Here is a 9947-nt window from a genome sequence, read left to right on the forward strand (position 1 = left end):
CCCCATTCTCAATGGGCCTCGTCTATATTGAGAGTTTGTGCGTAAATGAACGTTAACCATATTTTACTGCAAAAAGGTAAACAAGCCATTGAGAGGAGATTTTATGGAAGAGACCATAAAAATGCATTTAGAAAGTTTAAATAAATAAAAGACAATGGAAAAAGTTCAAACCTAATCAAATCTCCTGCGACCTCTTGTGGGTCCCGACCCGGTCTTTGGGAATGACATTGGTGTACTGTTGAGTAGTATTGTCATTCCAGAACAACGTATGTCGTTGAATTTCTATGACCCTTCATGGTTTTAACAGGATGAATCCTAATACTTTTCTTGCATCATCACATTGTTGTTCTCAGAGGACCATGATTTATAATTTGGAAACAATACTGCTTCCAAAATAGAAAGCATGACCATGGTCATCCTCAAGTTAAAATAATAACTTAATACGCAAGATATCCAGCTATAAATCACTAGAAAGGGCATTGGGTTTAAACCATTCTGCAAACCCTGGGATTAAGTTTTAAACATTTCGTTTTCCTCAATTTCAAAATACTCACACTATGGTCAACTAACTAAGGTTCATAAATGTTGAAGTTAGACAACTAAAACATGAGGGAAAGTTAAAGTTAAGGTTCTAAAAGGCTGACATTCAGTGCTCATCTGGGATGGCACGTTATCTCAAGTTTTGGGCATGAAAGTTTCTATAGACTGCTGTGAATGCTCGACGGCCATCCACTCCTCTGACCTTAATGCTGAGGGGTGCTTGAAACAAACTGCTTTATACAAAGTGTCATCCAACCAATGCCTAAATGCAAAAGTATTTATAGCTACTCCAAATGGCCAGGAGGATTGGCCTGCGCCAGAAAGAGGGCAAACCATATCAATTGATGCAAAGGGGATGACATTTCTCTCAATAAAAGTCCATCCTTGAGGACATTCATGACGTTGCATTTACTTGAACATATGGAAAGTGGCAGAAGTAGTAGAAGAAGTTGTTTTTCCACCCCGGACAGTCACAGTGTGTCAATGTCAGGTTATCAGTTCAGAAAACCAATTACACCAATTGTTGGACAATACAGACGTGCCTCATCCTCGCTCAAGTCTTTATAAACTGCCTGGCCAAAAAAAAGTCGCCACCAAAAAAAAGGTCACACACTAATATTTGGTTGGAGCGCCTTCAGCTTTGGTTACAGCAGCATTCACTGTGGAAATGTTTCCATAAGCTTCTGCAATGTCACAAGATTTATTTACATCCATTGTTGCATTAATTTCTCATCAAGATCTTGTATTGATGATGGTAGAGTCTGACCGCTGCAAAGCTTCTCCAGCACATCAGAGACTCTCACTGGGGTTCAGGTCTGGACTCCATGTGTGAACATGATGTCTCATGATCCCTGAACCTCTCCGATGAATCCTGCATTGTCATCCTGGAATATGCCTGTGCCATCAGGGAGGAAAACATCCATCACTGGAATAACCTGGTCGTTGCTGAACCTAGACCTGAGCAACTGCAGCAACTCCAGATCATAGCAATGCCCCCACAGGCTGGTACAGTAGCAGCAGTACTTACATCCAGGCGGAGACTTGTTTTTGGCTTAATTTTGGTATTTATATTCTTATTGTTCGACAACTGAAACATGACTTTGTTTACAGAGCACAGACTCCATTTCTATCTCCTTTATGTCAGGTTACTCTACTTCCTGCATTAACGTTCAATGCCAGTATTGCACATTAGTCTGCACAATCATTGAAAGGGCGCTTATTCTGAGAGACACTGGCCTGAGACATCCTGTGATCCAATAAGCAGATTCATGTGCAATTTGCATGGTTTCCTCCCCTGAATCCTTCAATCCATTTTAATGACCCTGTTCACTGCCCCCAGGACAAACACTTAGCTTTTAGCATTGTTAAATCATCACTTTGTTCTGCATTCTCTCCAAGATAATTAAATTGTAAGTTGCTATGCACATTGCAGCCAATAGGTGGCACGAGTGAGGCTTCAGACTTCATAATCATTGTTCTGAGCCACATTATTAAAACATGTTTTTACAAATTCTGTCCAATACCTCTAGTATTGCCCCCATGCTGATACAGCCAGAGTGTATGCCCGACCAAGGGTATTGGCCAAACCTAGACACTGATCTCTAGCCCATCTTTTTGCCGGTCCGCCCCCCCCCCCCTTCATCCCCCTCCCCCCACCCACCTAAGCACTTCCCCAAAAATAAATGGATTTGTGCAGGGAGGAGTTGACAACCGCTCTATTTAAAACCACACACTGACAGAGTCAGTGTAATGTGAGCCTCTCTGGCTCTGTTTGTGTGGGAGCAGCACAGTACCCCCACCCCGTCAGTTCTCACCTACACATACATGAAGAAAGAGGTCAACAGGAACCTCTGAAACCCTTCCTCAACCAAGGGGGTGCTTTTTGCATAATGCTGTGATTGCTGTGATTGAAAGTATTCTCACTCCAGTATCTCAATTTTCGACACAACATTTTTGAAAACTGAATAAATAGATTAGCCAATTTCAAGTACAAGAACATGTCACAGCCCAGATTTTTTAATTGCGCTGGACCAGGGCACAAGGACTGTGATAAAATGAAGACTTGTGAGCTGTTGAAGATTTGCTCTAGTGCCTCAATCCAATAAAACAGGGAGACTTTGCCTTGTATCAGAACTCACATCACCACCATTATTAATCACTATTTAAAGCTTTAGATAGCATAATTCTCATAATGAAGTTTCTAATGGTGATAGACTAGTGGCAGTGAGAAACAGCTGAGTTGGAAAGAGCAAAGGACAAAATGAGAGAGGAGATCAGATCGAGATGAAGACTGCAAAGTGGCTGAAAGTGGAGATGAGCTCAGACATGCCAAAGACATTTCTACCCTCTCACTTTGGACCACTGACTGCCTGCATTGACCCACTTGACCCATTTAGTGAGCTCTACTGTTAAATTCCTCCTTCCCATGCAGTCTTAAAGACACTCAGTTTGGAAAAATATTGGACGCTGATCTGACACTTAGCCTGTGTGCTTTAGCTTGGGGCAGATGTTGACGTCTGAGGAAAGACCTTAACACAGACCCTTTTTTTTAACTCTTTACATGCCTGGGTAAAAGAAAAATGATCTGTGTTATTTATGGCGTCGGACAGGGTGTTGTGAGGTGAAGACATGACAGCGAGTGCACTGCTTTGGCCCATTGATCAACCAGATCTGACAGACTCCAGCAAGACTCATTTGCCTCCGTGGATCTGATCCAGTGCCACAACCAGCCCAAGCTCTTTCCATGTAAGGGCTGTCTAAAGTAGGAAATCACTTTCCACGATACAGTTACCTAAAGGGACTGTGTGTGTGTGTGTGTGTGTGTGTGTGTGTGTGTGTGTGTGTGTGTGTGTGTGTGTGTGTGTCTGTGATTCATTTAAAGCTCAGATATAGGGCTGTCTAAAAATGTAAAACAAATTCAAGCTGATAGCTTGCACTATATCTTTTTCTTGTTGACTTGACTCTAATACGTTATCAATCTGTACTTGCCAGCCACATACATTGAAGCATATACGACCTTGTCTAGAGGTACAAACTCAATGTGACACAGTCGAGCTGGACGCAGTGTGGGTGGTGACTGACTTAATCATGTTTCCCCTTGAGGCTTGAGGCTTGAGGCTCAGCTGTGTGCTGAGACGACAAGCCTGTATTCAGTACTACCGACCTACATACTCAACACCACTTGCTGATTCCAACTAGCGTACAGACGGCAAACTAGCCAAAGGCTACTGAAGAGTGGGAACAGATTTGTCCGTATGCTGAGTCTATTGTAGATTTGAGAGCATGTGGCAGATCCTTACCAAAAATATAAAAGGATAGGATGCTCCAGTCTTGATCTACAGCTAATGTTTTTTATTTATCTATGAGTATTTAATTCAGTGGCGAGCCGTCAAGGCCCACTAGGCCTTCTCTGATGGCCAAAACCCAATCACAAAGTTATAGCTATTTTATAATTACATTTTTTTTCTTCTATTTTTAAAGTTAGATTTTTTTTCTCCAAAATTACACTACATGTCCATCTATCCATCCATTTTCAGCCGCTTATCCGGGTTTGGGTTGCGGTGGCAGCAGTCCCAGCAGGCCGACCCAGGCTTCCCTCTCACCCGCAACATGTTCCAGCTCATTCTGGGGATGTGCCTGGAGAACCTCTAATATGAGGCGTCCAGGAGACATCCTGATGAGATGCTCAACCACATCAGCTGACTTCTTTAGACACGAAGGAGTAGCGGCTCGACTCCAAGCTCCCTCCTGATGTCCGATCTCCTTTCCCTATCTCTAAGGCTGAGCCCGGCCACCCTACGGAGGAAGCTCATTTCGGTCGATTGTATCAGAGACCTCGTTCTTTCGGTCACGACCCAGAGTTCGGACCATATGTGACGGTCGGGACGTAGACCGGATTTCCTCCACCCCCTGTCTGCGCCTAGATATCCTGTCCATGAAAGTCACAAAGAGGACCGGTGATAAAGGGCAGCCCTGGCGGAGTCCAACACCCACCGGGAACGTGTCTTATTACCAAGGATATGAACACAGCTCCTACTGCAGGCGTACAGAGACCAGATAACCCGTGCCAACGGGTCCGACACCCCATACTCCCGCAGCACCTCCCACAAAAACCCCAGATGGACCCGGTCAAAAGCCTTCTCTAAGTCCACAAAGCACATGTAGACTGGTTAGGACAACACCCAGGACCCCTCCAGTAGTCTTTGTGGGTAAAGAGCTGGTCCACTGTTCCACGACCAGGACTGAATCCACACTGCTCCTCTTGAATCCGAGGTTCGACAAGCGGTCGCAGCCTCCTTTCCAGCATCCTGGCATAAGTTTTTCCCGGGAGGCTGAGCAGTGTGATACCACGATAGTTCGAGCACACTCTCCGGTCCCCCTTCTTGAAGATGGGAACCACCACCCCGGTCTGCCAGTCCATGGGCACTGTTCCCGACCCCCATGCGACACTGAAAAGGCGTGTCAGCCAAGACAGCTCAACAATATCCAGCACTTTCAGCATCTCAGGGCGGATTTCATCCACCCCCGGCGCCTTACCACCAAGGAGCTTTTCAACTACCTCAGTGACCTCTGCCAGGGATATGGGTGCACCCACCCGAAAGTTTTCAGGCGCTGCCCCCTCTCCTGGGGACATGTTAGCTGGGTATAGGAGTTCCTCAAAGTACTCTTTCCACCGGCCGACGATGTCTCTCGTCCGACTCAGCAGTCATTGGATTCTTGGGTTGCCACCACAACAGGCAACGACGATGTTCCAACCACAGCTCCTAGAGGCCGCGTCCACAATAGAGGTTTTGAACAAGGTTCACTCGGATTCCATGTCCCCAACCTCCCTCGGGATGTGTGAAAAGTTCTTCCAGAGGTGGGAGTTAAAGACCTCCCGGCCAGGATCCTCTGCCAGACGTTCGCAGTTCACCCTCACGACACATTTGGGCTTGCAAGGTCTCTCTAACTGGTTCTCCTGCCATCTGATCCAACTCACCATTTGGTGGTGATCAGTTGTCAGTTCTTCTCCACTCTTTACCCGAGTGCCCAAGACATACAGCCGCAGATCAGATGATATGATTACAAATCAATTATTGATCTGTGGCCTAAGGTGGTACCAGGTCCACTTATGAGTCACCTTATGCTGGAACATGGTGTTCGTTATGGACAAACCGTTGGTAGCACAGAAGTCCAACAACAAAACATCATTCGGGTTCAGATCGAGCAAGCCGTTTCTCCCAATCACCATCCGCCAGGTTTCTGTGTCATTGCCCACGTGAGCGTTGAAGTATCCCAGGAGAACTATCGAGTCGGCAGGCGGCGCCCTTTCTAGGACCCTCCCACCGCCTCCAAGAAGGCCGGATACTCTGAACGACTGTTCGATGCATAAGCACAAACAAGTCAGAGCCTTACTCCCCGCAACCCATAGGCGCAGGAAGGCGACCCTCTCATTCTTCGGGGAGAACTCCAACACAGCGGCGCTCAAGCGGGGGCTCGTGAGTATCCCCACTCCCGCCCGGCGCCTCTCACCCTGGGCAACTCCAGAAAAAGACAAAGTCCAACCCTTCTCCAGGATCTTAGTTCCAGAGCCCTTACTGTGCGTGGAGGTGAGCCCAACTACATCTAGCTGGTACCACTCCACCTCCTGCACCAGCTCTTGCCCCGCTAGCGAGGTGACGATCCGCGTCTCTAGAGCTAGCCCATGCTGCCGGCAATCAGCTCGCCCAGGTCTTCCGCCTGGCCTGTCGCCCGGTCTGCACAGCGCCCGACCCCGGTTCTCCTCCCTGCAGGTGGTCTCCACAGTGTGGCTGCGGCACCATGTTTCCTCGGGCTGAGCCCGACCGGGCCCCATGGGCAAAAGCCACCAGACGCTTGCTGGGGAGCTTGCCTCCCGGGTCTGGCTCCAGGAGGGTGCCCAGGTTTCCTTTGTCTGGGCTATGTGACTTTGCTCTGTGGGCCACTGTTCATCAGGGTTTTTGGACCGCTTTTAGTCTGGGCTCTCCCTCGAGACCTGTTGGCCTTGGGAGACTCTACCAGGGGCTGACGCCCTGGACAACATAGCTCCCATGATCACCGAGCCACTCAAACTCCTCCACCACGTTAAGGTGGCGATATGCGGACTCACGGAGCACTACATGTATCCTCATTATTTTTCCCTATTAGTTTATTTTCTCATTGTACAGCTCCTGTTTTCTTCTGTTGCGTTGCGGAGTCCGCTCGTGGCAGGATGTAAACTGCCAGGATAAACACTGTACTGAACTCCCTTGGCAAGTAGAAGGGTCTACATTTCACCACCAATAGTTCAACACTAGCCGAGCGATGTCTTTCAACCACCTGTTCACTTAGACACAGACGCCGCCGCCGCCTCTCGTCTTTTCAGAGGTCAATGTGCGGTCCACACGGTAGACCAAGTGTGTTGCAAGCTGGATGGTAGAGTCAGGAATGCTGCCATGCTGTCTGAAAGCCAGGTTTCCATGAAAATAAGAGCACAGCATCCTCTCATCTCACGCTGGGTTGTAGTCCCAGTTCTCAGCTCATCCATCTTGTATGTTAACCTTAGTTTATTGAAATATTAAAGGTTTTTTCTTTTACTCACACATCATTTTCAGATACAGTTCATGTCATGCAGTGTGCACTGTTTACTTCTCCATCGTCGACTGTTTGGTTGTTAGTCTGTTTGTCGATGTCTTTCTCTCCACTGTGATTTTAAGAAAGTGTATTTGCCTAATTCCACGGACAGTTAATTTAGTTCTTCCCCATTTTAAATTTGAGTCCCGTCGTAGAGTAAAGTAATGTTGTGCAATGTAAGTTTTGAAAAATAACATTTCTCTTCAACAGATGGGAGTAATAGAACATCCTGGTTTAAACAGTAAAACATATGTATTTCCCTTAACAATTTAAAACCAATCAGTATCTATACATTTCCAAAGGTTGCATTTTCACTGAAAATCTAAACAGAGCCCATTCTATAGAACAAGTTTGAAGTGGACCTGAACAAGTGGATAGACCTACGTTTAACATAACTAAGAAGAATCAGCTGTATCAAAATGCCTTAACATGATCAGTGTATTGAGTTCAGTCTTTGCCTGTATCTCTACCTGGGTCCTGTTGAAACCTCTGGATAAGATGGTAATGAAGTGTATTTAGACCGACAATACTTCAAGAGTGAACAAGACCCCGAGGTACTTGAACTCCTTCGCTTGGGGCAGGCATGTTGTCCCCACCTGGAGGGAGCAATCCACCGGTTTCCGGCAGAGAACCATGGCCTTGGATTTGGAGGCGCTAACCCTCATCCCTGCCGCTTCACACTCGGCTGCAAAACGCCCCAGTGAATGCTGGAGGTCACGGTCCGAGGAGGCAAACAGGACCACATCATCTGCAAACAGCAGAGAGGCGATCCCGAGGCCCCCGAACCGGATTTCCTCCGCCCCCCGGCTGCGCCTAGAAATCCTGTCCATGAAAGTCACAAACAGGACCGGTGATAAAGGGCAGCCCTGGCGGAGGCCAACACCCACCGGGAACGTGTCTGACTTACTGCCGAGGATACGGACACAACTCCTACTGCAGGCGTACAGAGACCGGATAGCCCGTGCCAATGGATCCGGCACCCCATACTCCCGCAGCACCCCCCACAGAACCCCCGAGGGACTCGGTCGAAAGCCTTCTTCAAGTCCACAAAGCACATGTAGACTGGTTGGGCAAACTCCCAAGACCCCTCCAATAGTCCCGAAAGGGTAAAGAGCTGGTCCACTGTTCCACGACCGGGACGGAATCCACACTGCTCCTCTTGAATCCGAGGTTCGACAAGCGGTCGGAGTCTCCTTTCCAGCACCCTGGCATAAGCTTTTCCCGGGAGGCTGAGCAGTGTGATACCACGATAGTTTGAGCACACTCTCCGGTCCCCCTTCTTGAAGATGGGAACCACCACCCCGGTCTGCCAGTCCATGGGCACTGTTCCAACCTTCACCTATGGTCACGAACTCTGGGTCGGGACCGAAAGAACGAGGTCGCGGATACAAGCGGCCGAAATGAGCTTCCTCCGTAGAGTGGCCGGGCTCAGCCTTAGAGATAGGGAAAGGAGCTCGGACATCAGGAGGGAGCTCGGAGTCGAGCCGCTACTCCTTCGTATCGAAAGGAGTCAGCTGAGGTGGTTCATCTAATCCGGATGCCTCCTGGACGCCTCCCATTAGACGTTTTCCAGGCACGTCCAACTGGGAAGAGGCCCCGGGGAAGACCCAGGACACGCTGGAGGGATTATATCTCCCGGCTGGCCTGGGAACGTCTCGGGGTCCCCCAGAACGAGCTGGAACATGTTGCGGGTGAGAGGGAAGCCTGGGTCGGTCTGCTGGGTGTGCTGCCACCGCGACCCAACCCCGGATAAGCAGCGGAAAATGGATGGATGGATGGATACTTCAATAGTAGGAAAGCCAAATTGAGATTTGATTAGAAGCTTGTTGGCCTTTATTGTCTTTTTTTTGTCTGAACCTGATCTCGTCCCCTTTTAAACCACAATATAATTATTTTAACTGGTTGCAATATTACATTTAGCATTAATTCTTTGGTCAATAAACAAAGTGACAGATTGGACAACAGTCAGTTGTTTGAGAGATGAAGTGGTGCGAGAGGAACCTCACACCTTCATCACCTTTGACTGGGCCATCCTCCATCCATCCATTTTCATCCGCTTATCCGGGTCGGGTCGCGGTGGCAGCAGGTCCAGCACGCTGACCGAGGCTTCCCTCTCACCCGCAACATGTCCAGCTCATTCTAGTGGACGCTGAGGCGTTCCCAGGCTAGCCGGAAGATATAATCCCTCCAGCGTGTCCTGGGTCTTCCCCTGGGCCTCCTACCAGCTGTACATGCCTGGAAACCTCTAATGGGAAGTGTCCAGGAGGCATGAGATGCTGAACCATCATGTTATTCCACCTCCTTACTCTTATCGCTAAGGCCGAGCCCTACAGAGGAACCTCATCTCCTTACTCTATCGCTAAGGCTGAGCCCTACAGAGGAACCTCATCTCCTTACTCTATCTCTAAGGCTGAGCCCTACAGAGGAACCTCGTCTCCTTACTCTATCTCTAAGGCTGAGCCCTACAGAGGAACCTCATCTCCTTACTCTATCTCTAAGGCTGAGCCCTACAGAGGAACCTCATCTCCTTACTCTATCTCTAAGGCTGAGCCCTACAGAGGAACCTCATCTCCTTACTCTATCTCGAGGCTGAGCCCTACAGAGGAACCTCGTCTCCTTACTCTATCTCTAAGGCTGAGCCCTACAGAGGAACCTCATCTCCTTACTCTATCTCTAAGGCTGAGCCCTACAGAGGAACCTCATCTCCTTACTCTATCTCTAAGGCTGAGCCCTACAGAGGAACCTCATCTTCTTACTCTATCTCTAAGGCCGAGCCCTACAGAGGAACCTCATCTCCT

The sequence above is a fragment of the Clinocottus analis genome, unplaced genomic scaffold (genome assembly GCF_023055335.1).
Source record: "Clinocottus analis isolate CAN_PGR_092001 unplaced genomic scaffold, fCliAna1.0.p SCAF_34, whole genome shotgun sequence".
Taxonomy (NCBI): Eukaryota; Metazoa; Chordata; class Actinopteri; order Perciformes; family Cottidae; genus Clinocottus; species Clinocottus analis.